We start from the raw sequence: 12,950 nt of genomic DNA, 5'->3' as shown, positions 1-12,950 counted from the left end.
AAGCTGACCTTTCCTTTGCTCCGTCTGTCAGGGAGATCTGCCAGTACCCGGATGCAAGGTCAAAGGTACTGAGATATTGGGCAGCTCCCAACCGGTCAATGAGCTCATCCGCCCTCGGGATAGGATGAGCATCGGTCTTGGTCACAGAATTCAGTGCCCTGTAATCCACACAGAACCGGAGTTCCGGGGTAGTGCCCGGCGGGGCAGCTTTGGGTACCAGTACCACCGGACTGGACCAGGGACTGCTTGAAGGTTCAATCACTCCCAGCTCTAGCATCTTGGCGACTTCTCCATGGATGCTAGCCTTCACCTTATCCGATAAGCGGTAGGACTTGGACTTCACAGGTGGGCTGTCCCCTGTGTCCACATCATGGGTACACAGATGAGTCCTTCCCGGGATAAGGGAGAACAAGGAAGCAAACTGCTCCAAAACTTGGTGGCAGTCTTTCCGCTGTTCGGGAGTTAGGGATGGTGAGAGGATCACTCCCTCCACCGACCCATCCTTCTCTTGGGACGCAAAAAGATCAGGAAGAGGTTCACTTTCCTCTTCCTCTGACCCATCAGTCACCATCATCAAAGTAACCTCGGGTCTCTCTTGGTGAGGCTTGAGGCGGTTGACATGGAGCACCCGATGGGGCTGCCTGGGGTTCTTAGGATCCACTACATAGGTGAACTTGCCCTTCTTCTCGATTACCTCAAAGGGGCCTGACCAGCGATCCTGGAGGGCGCTAAGCTCTCCAGGCTCCATCACCCACACCTTCTGGCCAGGCTCCAGCTCCACCGGGTGAGCATTACGGTCATACCATTCCTTCATGACCGTCTGGCTGGCTTCTAGGTTTTCAGAAGCTTGCTTCCACAACCTAGCCATTTGGCTACGAAAGGCCAGCATGTAGCTCACCATATCCGGGGGAAGTTTTCTGGGAATCTTTTCCCATCCATCCTTCACCAGGCTGAGGGGTCCACGCACAGGGTGTCCGTACAACAGCTCGAAGGGGCTGAAGCCCACTCCCTTCTGTGGTACCTCCCTGTAAGAAAACAGCAAACAAGGTAGGAGGACGTCCCATTTCCTCCGCAGGCTCTCGGGCAGACTCCTGATCATGCCCTTTAAGGTTTTGTTAAACCTTTCCACCAGACCATTGGTCTGGGGGTGATAAGGGGTGGAGAACCGGTAAGTGACTCCACACTCTTTCCATATAGCCCGCATATATGCCGACATGAAGTTGGTACCTCTGTCCGACACAACTTCCTTGGGGAATCCCATCCGGGTGAAAATTCCCATAAGAGCCCGTGCCACCGCAGGTGCAGTAATGGTCCTCAGAGGGATAGCCTCTGGGTACCGGGTGGCATGATCCACCAGAACGAGGATAAACCTGTGACAGGCAGACGGTGGATCCAATGGCCCAACAATGTCGATGCCCACCCTTTCAAAGGGGGTGCCAACGACAGGCAGTGGTTCCAGGGGAGCCTTCAGCTTCACCCCTGTTTTCCCACTAGCTTGGCAGGTTACACACGTCCTACAGAAAGTGTCGGACGTAATCCTCCTCTGAGGCCAGTAGAAATGAGGGACAAGTCGAGCAAAGGTCTTGTCCTGTCCCAAGTGTCCTGCCAAAGGTATTTCGTGAGCCAATCCCAAAAGGAAGGCTCGGTAACGTTGGGGAACTACCATGGCCCGGGATGATCCATGCACCGGAGCCTTGGGTTCGCTATAAAGGAGACCATCTTCCCAGTATATGTGGAAGTTCCCCGAATCATTACCCGCTGCCTGGGCTTCGGCCTGTCGCCGTAAACCCTCAAGGGTAGGGCACTCCTTTTGGGCCCAACAAAACTCCTCCCTAGTGGGTCCTCCCTCCACCTGCAAGTCTGCAGGGGTAGGTAAGCCCTCCAGGGAAGTCACACCCCCCTCTGTGGACTCCGGGACCACTTCAGTTGTCCCCTCCATCTTCTGAGGTGCAGATGTCGGGGCAGGCTTCCCCTGACCCCGCTTACCCTTTTTGGCAGCTGTTTGGGCCTTTGTCCCAGGCTCCAACCTCTGTGAACCCCCTCTTCGAGCAGTCCCGGACCGTGTGTTAGCACAAGTCCACTCGGGGGTCCCCAACATCTACATGTGAGCCTTGAACTCGACCTCCTTCCATGCCGTGTGTTCAAGGTCATTTCCCAACAGACAGTTGACCGGCATGGCAGGGCTTACCGCAACCCGTAGAGGACCCGCAACCCCTCCCCACTCAAAGGGAATCTGGGCCACCGGATAGTGACCCTCTCGGTTGTCAGCCATCACAACCGGGTGGACTACGCTGGGAATCACCTGCTCTGGGGACACCAGCTGACTCCTTACCATAGTCATGCTGGCTCCTGTGTCCCTCAGAGCCTCCATCCTCTGGGCATTGATGGTGACCCATTGCCTATACTTAGTAGTATTTGAGGGCACCTGGGTCTTAGGAACCATCTCACAATCCCCTAGGGACACTAAGGTTAGCCCTGCCCATTCACCGTCCTTATCTAGGGGCAACTCCTCCCCGAGCACTACACTCGCCACCCCAGGGGTCTTTCTTCCAATGGGAGGGTGTGGTCTCTTGGGACACTTGGCATCCCCCTTATAGTGCCCAATCTCGCCACACTCATAACAACGGACAACCCTAGGCTGCTGACCACGGTCAGGATAAGGGGGTTTGTGGGGGCCAACCTTACGAGGGAATCCTACTCCCTTTCCTTGTGAACTCTTTTGGGAGCCATTAGAGAACTCCTTTTTGTCTCCCCCCTCTTTCTTCTGGGGGGCGCCCTGTCCAGCCCCTTGGAAATTCCCTCCAGTCCCTTTTGAGGATACCCGGGTACTTGCCCAGATATCCGCCTCCTCTGCAAGCTTCCTAGGATTAGTTAGCTTGCTGTCCACCAGGTGTTGACGCAGCTCCGGAAAACTTTTCTCGAGGAGGTGCTCCTTTAAAATCAGATTATACAATCCCTCGTAGTCCTTTACCTCACTGCCCTGTACCCAGCCCTCCAAGGCCTTCTTGGCGTAGTCCAGGAAGTCTACCCAATTCTGGGTGGCCAACTTTTGACTGCCCCGAAACCTCTGCCTGAATTTCTCAGGGGTCAACCCAAACTTCCTAACTAGGGCGACCTTCATGATGGGGTAATTGGTCTGATCTTGCTGTTCCAAAGCTAACAGGGCATCCCTCCCCACCGGAGGCATATACCTGTATAGACCACCCCCCCACTGAGCTTAGGGGACCCCATGGGCTCGTAAGGAGACCTCATAGGCAGCCAACCATTTAACAATGTCATCCCCGACACCGTAGCTGGCGACTACATCTTTTGGCAGGTAGGGTCTGGGCTCCCTGGGGATCTCTCTAGGTACGCTGCCACCAACGGGACTGCTGGGGGTTCCAAACTGTAGGGTTTTGAGTTCCAATTCTTTTAAATGGAGCTCATGGAGAAACCTCCTCTCCTCCCTCTCTTTCTCCAAGCGGGCTAGACCCATTTTGAACTGCCTCTCCTCCCTCCTGTCATCTAAGTCAGCTGATGACAGGCTCCCCCCCGAGGCGCTACTACCCGCTCTTGAAGGGGCACTAGGTCTTGCGTCCTTGTTGCCGCTCCCAGGGGGGAAAAGTAATTATGTTTCTTCTGTGATGTCCGGTCCGGGTCCCTCCTCCCGTTTCCCGCTAGGGTGGGCCATAACCCAGGCTCTCAAGCTAGTTTGGAGTTCTATTTTCTTTGCCCCCTGCTTGAAAAATACCTCCCTCCCCTGGCAGAATTCTTTTAGTTGAGTTACCGTATATTCTTCCAGCCTACCCAACTCAAACTCCATCCTACCAGGTGGGACCCAACTCTGCAGAACAGAACTTTACAATAGGAGACCTTTCCTTAAGAGGAAGTACACCACAGGACAGGACAATTTTGAAAACCTCCAATCAGGGAGAAAACTTGGAGAAAACTCCAGTAAAAACAATCAGGTGTAGGGTGTGGCACGCGCCAAACTGCTAATAAGTGGATGCAAGCACAGATTCAGAATCCCACCGCTGAACACCAACTTGTTGGACCTAAGATCCGGGGGTAGCTTGGCTCAAGTGGGAAGGCCTATACTCGTTAACATGTTGTGCTTGCATCACACTCATTTCACACTCCAGCGCACCACCACTAAAAAGCTACACCAAGAAGATAGAAAAGGTAAGAAAGCTTTATCTTTACTTATTTCTTGTTTCTTCTTTTTTTCTTTCAGATCAAATTAATCAATTTGGCTTATAACTCCTTAGGGTCAAAATGTTTCATCGGTATTAGATTGTCAGTATAGCAAGTTCACTAACGTCGTAAATGAAGTCATTAATCATTGCATCACCCACAACAATTGTTTAGCACTTTAAATAGAGTCAATCGATTTAGTGCCGCACATAACAATGACTTTGCGTTTTAAATTAAGTCAAGAACTACGCAGCCGCACATGGCACTGACATTACTTTGAAAAGGGTCAATAAATAATATGCCGCACATAGCATGGACAATGCACTGCAAATATAGTCAACAAGTACAAGGCCGCACTTAGCGTTGGCACTACTTTAAATAGGGTCAATAAATATTATGCTGTACATAGCATGGACATTTCACTGCGAATATAGTCAACAAGTACAAGGCCGCACTTAGCATTGAGGTGGCTCTGCCAATATATTCGAGAACTACAAGGCCTTTTATCCGATCCAAAGGTCAGGGGTTCCAACGCTGCATTTGCAGACTTAATGTGACTTATTTTCAGAGCCTGGCTGAGGGCTTCGTATTCCACTCAGTGGATTTTGCAGACTGAAACAGGGTTGGCCAGTTCGCTCCTACCTCCCACCAAACTCTTTCCTTTCCAGGACCTGCCCAAAAGATTTGAAGAGGGGTGTTCTTTTTCCCCCTCCCTCCCCCAGGAGAGGGACGGCTCTTGGTCTCACTTAAGTCTTCCCGCCCTCCCCTGGGGGTTACCTTATTCTTCGGCCAGTTATAGGCCCTTGCGCAAGTTCCTTGGCCTCCCGGCGATGTCCGGGCCGAGGGCCTTTCTGCTCCGCTGCAGTTCAACAGGAGAGAGGGTTGAAGTGTAGGGTCCGCTCTTTCTCTCGTCCCGAGTTTGCGCCCGCAGTCGCCTAAGGCAGCGCGACCTGCAAGGGCACCACCCGGCCAGCAAGTCGCGTAGCAGCGGGGGCGGCGTCTCGCAGTCCGCCCCCGTCACGTGATCTGAGCACCAACACCTCAGGCCTAGCGCGGCCCACAGGAAACCTCAGCGACGCTCTTCCCTCACAGAGGGCCGCGCCTCAAACCGCAAGAACAGCGGTCCTCCTCACAAGCCCCTGGCAACAAGAGGGGTGATCCTCGGGACCCTGGGCCGCAGCGGTAAGTGTCCTCTTATGGAATCTTCAGCGGGGGTGGCCCAAGTTAAGGGGGTGATCTGCAGCTCAGGGGCAATCCACCTGTACAGCCAGTTTTCCTGGGACTGCGGCGCTGGTCACATTTCTACCTCGCCCAGAACAGCGGTCAGTTTCAAGATCTGGGCTATCTCAGGGCTCCGGGCAGCAGCAGGGTGATAGGGGCTTTGGGCCAGTGATGGTGACTCCCTACCCCATTCCCTTCAGAGGTCCTGACTAGGCAAATAGCCCTTCAGGTTGCTTGTTCCCCAAGGTCAGAGGCTAACGGTAGGGTCAGGTCACAAGATAGAGGGTAGTGTCAACCAGGGGGGGGAAAAGCAGGCCCTAAGTACGGTCAATTCCCCCCCTCTAGCGCACCCACCTCCCCACTCAGGTGCCTGGCTTCTGACCACCTCACCTCACACCGACTACCCAAAATGGCCGCCGCCCCTCACCCCTATATATAGCCTGGGCCCTGACTAGCCAGAGTGACCCAGAAGGTTCTGGAATCCCTCATGACAGCCTATGGCCCAGGTTCTGAGGTGACAGTTTAGGCCACCATTTTGTAGAGGGGACCTCATCCACCCTCCATTTTAGAGGAGCACCTTGCGCCTCACTCTCAATCAGTGAAAATGGGCACCCAGGGCCTCTACGTCAACACCAAAAAGTAACTAGTAGACAGGAAAAATTAGAGGGTAAAGGGAAAAAAATGAGGAGGGAACAGCCAAAGGACTGGCAGGTCTAACACCGATGATGCCCTGGTGTACCTCGGGGACGCAGCAGCGACACTGCCTCTGCTATTAGTGGGTTCTCGGACCTTCAGGTCCATTGGCCCAAGTCCTACTGGTTCCCCTTAAGGTGGGTACTGCCCGCCCGACGAACTGCCAGGCTAACCTGGCAATATGACTTGTTTAAGAACCTGAGGGTGCAGGTGTACCATGCGGAGACGGTCTTTCTAGCGAGTAACTTGGGCAAGGCTCTGAGCTCCATTCACTCCTTATTGCCGTTCTGAATATCCCAACCTTTTTCCCTCCAGTAGGGAGGGTTGGGTTTGCGAAAATGCTGATCCTGCCTCGACTGCTGTACTTCTTCACAGCGTTGCTGGTGGCCATCCAATTTGGGTGTGTTACTCAACCTCAAAGACAATGTACTCCAATGTGACATTTTAGATATATATTCAACTTTCCACAAGTTACCTAAAGAAGTTTACAGTGCTTAATATTGGGAAAAAAATCCTTCCATATCCTCCTAAGATGATCTCTGAATGCAACAATTTATAGAAATCTTTAAATAAAAAAATTATTTGAGCAGAAGCATTACTCTTGATATGGAGTACCTCCAGTGAAACAGTTGTTGCGCTCCACAATGTTTTCTAGCTGTGAGCCCAAATATCTCACAGTACAACTGAAGCTCTCCCAGTGAGCTTGACACACCATAAAATGTTTGGCTTTTGCTCTTTATTTATCTGTATCATGTAAAGTTACTCTTACTAGTCCATTCATCTTCAACCGAACATGAACAAGCTTTCCTAAATTTATCTTCCTGAGGATTAACCTTTTCTATACAGACTCTCTAGTCTTTGTTCCCTGGTTTTTCAGATTAGCTAACAACCTCCCCCACTAATGGTCACTTCTAAGTCAACCTATTCTGTTAACCAATGGGGTGACTAAGTTTCCTTTGTTTGAAGTATATTTTAATATGCTATTACAACTTGGAAACAAACCTAATGTCTTTCAAAAGGTGCCGATCAAGGACGTCTTACGGGCTCCCTTAACTTCCCCAAGCTAAGAACTAAGTTCACAATAACTTACATTTCTGAATTCAACACCACTCTTATTAACTAATCAGATAAAAATATAAACGCAGTACAGGACTAAGTTCTCTGAACAGGGGAGTATGAAGAGTAATCACATTCTGGAAGATGTTAAGACCTCCACGCATAATTAGTTGTGCTGTACAAGTCTATATTCAAAGACTAATTAAAATCCACACAAGTGATCAAATTCCCAGATTAAAAGCAAACGGGGTAATTCAATCCTTTGCATTCCATATGAATGACAGTTTAGAAGAAAGGCAGTCAAAATGCAGAGTGCTACCTCTGGATTTCCATCTTCTGAGCTACACTACTATGCAGCACCATATTCGATGCAGATAAATCCTAAAACCCTCTTCAGGTCAAAATGCCCACCACTTATGGGCCAGATCTGGCCAATCAGCTCTCCAACTTTGAATTCTGGAGATCTCTTCGATACCTCATTACCAGCACCTGTAGGGATCATGGAAAACAGAAACCTCTCCTGGACACATTTTAACAGGCTCAGGTAGAATTTGTATTGCACCAGAGAACCGGCAGTATTTTTTCAGAGATGCTAACTGTGGTAGTAAGAGTGGAGAAGCTGGGAGTTCACTAGCAGAAACATTAGAGCAACTATAAAGGGCTGATGGCATGAAGCCACCACCCACAGTATACTAGGGAAAGTGGAGCACCCCCATGACTTCAAAACACAGCTTTAGGTTCCCAAGTCAGTGAAAAAGGGAGAATCCTCAAAGGGCTGTCTTCATTGCCGAGTTTAGCACTGAAAATGGAGGACAGGGCATCATTGCTGTCCCGAGACATACAGAGGACATTCAGTCCCAACAAGGAGTAATTTATCAAAGGAGGTCCGAAAATGTGTCCCCATACAAATGTTGCCAGTAAATGGTAGACAGCCAGGTCCGATTTGCCAATTACCTACTCCATATTTATTACAACCGTTGGACCACATATAAGAAAGGCATGTTTGCAACTGGGTGGGTATACATTATGCTACATCTGTTGTCCTGTGCTTTCTTGAATGACTTAAATAAGACATTTGTTTAATGTGCTTCCCTACTAAAGGTTCTACCCTGCATACCACCAAAAAAATATTTTTATACTAAGACTAACGACTCAAAAATAAACATCATCTTTATTTAAAGTTAATCGTTAAAAAAAAAAAACGAACCTCTTGAAAATAAAATGTAGAATGTTAGTTACCAGTGAAACTTTGAACCGTTATGGATCCTTCCCCCTTCTTTGCTTCTCTTTATGCTAAATACCTTCCTTTGATATTTCCCAGCCATTTTCACACATCGCTATTGGAAGAAATTGGGATGTTAGCTGGAGGGAGTGGGGCGAATGGAGGGAGAACACACTTCAAATAAGAATTACAATCCTGGTCTGGGTGAACCCTCAGAGACACTAATTTACCTGCACTCAACCCCCTTGGAAGCTATGGTATAGAGCAGACAGGCTAAACTTAGAGGCAATGTGAAAAGTATTTAAGCGGTACTCAAACAACGATAAGGTCAAAACACAACAAATCCCAAACCAATTTAAGAAAATCAAAGTACATTTTAATAAATAAAAGGATATAAAAAACAAAAAAACAATAAGGGGAACCAGAGTTATGATTTTTTAAACGTTGAGGTTCAAAATAGTGCCAAGAAAGTGTTACGCTCCAACTACAATCATCTGGTTGCATTTGACAGGCCAAAGGTATGGTTTAAGACCGACCTCGATGGAGCGCAGATCAGATACAAGGACCAGGTTCATCCCGGTGAAAAGTTTGACCTCCGGACTTAGTCTCTAGAATGAAAGTAAAAAATCTTCAGAGGGGCAAGGCAGAAGCCTGTAGCCAAAGAAGGGTCTAAATTATCTGATAGCCACTTGACAAGGCCTCAAAGTGGATGACATTAGGTTGGAAAGCTCTGAGTGGGAGGAATTAGACTTCCTCGCCCAGAAAAGTTCCCTTGCTAGTGAGATACTTTTCATGCTTTCGCCCAATGAATAGTTCCATCTTCAGAATTAGTCACTTTTTTTTTTTAGAGCTTGTATTCTTACGGCAAGGCTGCGGGCTGTAGCCAAAAAGAGCTCCACAAGGCTGGGTACCTTCTCCACAAGGCCCCACTGAATCAGATTTGCTGCTGCAGAGAAGAACGTAGCAGCGGCTAAGTGGATGTTGGGTCCAACAGCAACGGACCTTTGTCGGATCCGCTTGGCAGGTTGTTCTGGGTCCCCCAACCATTTTCAGGGCAAAAAGTTTATAAGTCTTAGGTTTACGGATTGAACTGAAGTACACTTTGACAACAGCCAAGAGTTTAGGACTTTGTGGACAGCATTTGGGGATCAAGACTCACTCCAGCAGAGGCCAGCATCAGGTTCCAGGGCAAGTACAATTGGAAATGACCAGCTGGAAATGCTGAAAAAGGGCTTCTTGAAGCTTGTGTCCCTGTTGCCCAAACAAGAATTCAGCCTTATGACCTTTGAGTTCACCTCTTTGTCGTAGGTAGACAGAGAGCAGGCCCAGACTTTAGGACCCTTCTCAGGTCACAGGTAGCAAGTCCAGTCTTCTTCTCAGGTCCATCAGGGTCTGAGAAGGGTACTGTGGGTGCCATATTTATGCATGGCACCAGCCTGTAAATCTAGCAACTCCAGGTCACTACCTAAACAATGGAGAAAACATTCCCTGGAATAATCTACACACTTTTGCAACTCTTCCTGTGTGCCCTACAGCAACCAATCCCACAATGTCCCTATCTAGCCAAGCCAGCATGGCAGAACCCTGTGTGGTGCTTTAGTGCCAGCACCAGAGGTGCAGCCAGAGAAACAAGCAACCACCTCTTCTTTGGTCACTCAAAACCGGTCCTGAGGGTAGCTCCTCTCCCATAGGGTATGCTGCCTAACTGGCTAGGAGGTAAAATGAAGGGGACGGGACCTGGTATCAGCACCATCAGCCTGTGACAGGTTAAGCCTCTTTGAAGCTTATTAATATCCTGGGCATGGTCCAGAGGGTCAGCCTGCCAAAGAACCAGAATGCCACCCCACAGCCAAGGCATTTGTCTGAGCTCTGGGAGCAAGTTCACACCTCAATGGGCTATTCAGTTCCTAGGTGACAGTTGGAAGCTCGTGCTTGTATTGATCATGCAAATGGGCATCTAGAGGTTTTAGACACTTAACAGACCACAGTGCAAAATTACCTGTTCTATAAGCTTTATTAAAAATCAGACTTTGCAATTATATTAGCAATGAAATGAGTTTGTAATAAATATTTTTAAAAGTCCAAGAATGAACTCTGTAGCTGTTTAAGTAGAGATCTCAATATTCAATTTAAATCCCAATGCTTTCCTATGGAACAGCCAACCGTGCTCCAGTGAAAAAAGCTTTTTGGGCCTTGGCACTCTAAGGACATGTTTAACAGTAAACATTTACTTGTCCCACTTTTAAATACCATGCACCTACCTCATGGGCAATAAGTCCTACTTGGCGGTGACATATTCACATTTAAAGGGATGGGTTAGACCCATCAAAAGGGGTTATTTTGCCAGATCAAATTTGCAGTTTCAACCTAACCCACTGTGCTACACAGGGTACACTACAGTCATGTTTCCTTGGTCACTGAAGTAGGTGGCAAAATGTGTACTGCTGCCCGCTGTTTGCAGTTTCAATTCAGTTTATTTTTATTTGCATAGTTACTAAAAACCATTGCAGTGCACTAATACAATCAGTAAAGCCATTAATACACATCATTTAAAACCAATAATACACCCCATGAAATGCCTTGCCACGCATACATGTCTGGTGATGGCCTCGAGCAGTTATTGAGTGAGTAAAATTTGGTAGGTCTTAAAAGTGTTCTTTTGTTCTTGTTTAAATGTAAATGTAAATGAGGAAGAGGCGGCGTTGTCAGATTATGAAAGAGTTTCTTCATGCTCAACTTGATACCCGCAATAAGGTGCAGTGCAACAAATACATATTTAAAGGTAAAACCTGACAGGCATGGGGCAGCCAGGATATAGCTCATTTTGTTGTTGCAGCAAAATAGTATTGAAAGGAGAAACATTTTCGTTTGAAAAGCCGGGATCTGCCTGATGCCAGGTCGTTAGCCTATTGCCCACAGTTCAGGAAACTAAAGAGAGGGAGCAGAGAGAAAAGAGGAGGGGGAGAAGAGAAAGGTTTAAGGCCTCCCACATTTGAATCCTGGTCACGCTGTACTGTAGGGGCAATCAGGCTTCCGCTGTTTAGCTTATTCGTCGAAGCACCACGTGTGGATATAATGTTATATGCGTGATGATTTTCCTTTGCTGCCCGCTGATAGCATGCAACTTACAGGCCCTGAGTAACTTTGGGTACCATATACAAGGGACTAGTATGTAGGTTAAAGGAAAAGTTACTTACCTTCTGTAACGCCTTATCATAGATACAGGGTCTAGCCGTAGATTCCTTACCTTTAAATTTCCCAGGCGTCAGATTGGATTCAGAAGATTTTTCTTTGAGCAATACCCCTGTGTGTCAGTAGGTGGCGTTAGTCAGCTTTGCTTGACGTCGTCTGCATCATCTCAGCCGTTATGACGCCTGTGTCACCTCAATAGGCGTCACCTATTGGTGTGTTTTGAACAACTAGGGCCCTGAAAGGGAACAGCCCTGACTCTACAAACCTATCCACAGTGTGGGGAGGATGGGCAGGTCATAAGTAATCTGTGGCTAGACCATGTCTCTAACAGATAAGGTGCTACCGAAGGTAAGTAACTTGTCCATCTGATGGAGATATCTAGCCGCAGATTCCTTACCTTTGAAGAGATACCAATGTAATACCGTCCTCCAGCGGAGGGGCTGCGGATAAGTTAGACCAGGAAATCCTGCAGGAAAGAGCAACCAAAAAGGCCATCCCTGTGGACTTGACTTTCCAGGCAGCAGTGCTTAGTAAATGTGTGCAGGGATGCGCACGTTGCTGCCTGGCAAATGTCGAGGGCTGGAACTCAACATTGCAGTGCCATGGTAGCAGGCTTAGCTCTGATGGAATGAGCCCTTAAGCCTTCAGGAAGCTGCTTTTTTAGCAGAGCAAAGTAAATTTTGATGCAGGGAATGACCCATTGCGAGATAGTCCTCTCCTGCACTGCACAACTTTTCTTTGATCCAAAGTACCCCACGAAGAGTTGGTCGTCCACCTGGAACTCTTTAGTGCGGTCACGGTAGAATTACCACCTTTTGGGATCCAAACAGTGGAGTTGCTCCGCATCCTCAGAGGGGTGCGGAGTAGCGTAGAAAGTGGGCAGGGTGACAGACTGGCCCATGTGGAATGTGTTACCACATTCGGTAAGAAAGAAGCCCTAGTGCGAAGCACCAACTTATCAGGGAAGATGGTCGGGTAAGGAAACTTCAAGTCTCACTGCAGAGCCCGCATATACCATCTGGCATGTGTCACAAGCAGGATGCAGGTGGCCATGTGGCCGAGCAGCCTCAGATGCATTTTCATCAAAATCCAGGATAGAGGCTAAAACATCTGTATCATAGCCTGAATATCCTGGACTCGCTGTTCGGGAGGATAGGCTTGAAACTGCACTGTGTCCAGAACAGCTCAGATGAAAGGGAGCATCTGAGAGGGAGTCAGGTGTGACTTTGGCACGTTGATAGTGAACCCCAGCGAATGGAGGCGGTCCGCCGTAGTCTGCTTTGGAAAGATGAGAATGAACGTCAGCATGCTGAGGTGACACCCATCTATATAGGTGACGCGTAAGTCACAACAGCTTAGAAGATGACGCGAACATCACACAGAGCCGAACGAT

The 12,950-nt window shown here is 48.5% G+C and overlaps 1 protein-coding gene across 4 annotated transcripts in view; it reads right to left on the bottom strand.

The window, feature by feature from the left end:
* The window catches only part of NACC2 (NACC family member 2), a 436,512-nt gene that overhangs the window by 189,577 nt on the left and 233,985 nt on the right, over positions 1-12,950 (bottom strand). The window contains exon 1 of one of the 4 annotated variants that reach the window (XM_085613465.1): positions 8,383-8,404. The exons of the other annotated variants lie outside the window; for them this stretch is intronic. The gene's annotated coding sequence lies outside the window, so the exon portion shown is untranslated. Of the gene's footprint in view, positions 1-8,382; positions 8,405-12,950 lie in introns of those variants that run through there. 4 annotated transcript variants of the gene reach the window in all.

This window comes from Triturus cristatus, chromosome 1_2 (assembly GCF_964204655.1).
Source record: "Triturus cristatus chromosome 1_2, aTriCri1.1, whole genome shotgun sequence".
Classification (NCBI taxonomy): Eukaryota; Metazoa; Chordata; class Amphibia; order Caudata; family Salamandridae; genus Triturus; species Triturus cristatus.
This window is presented reverse-complemented; position numbering and strand designations above follow the sequence as displayed.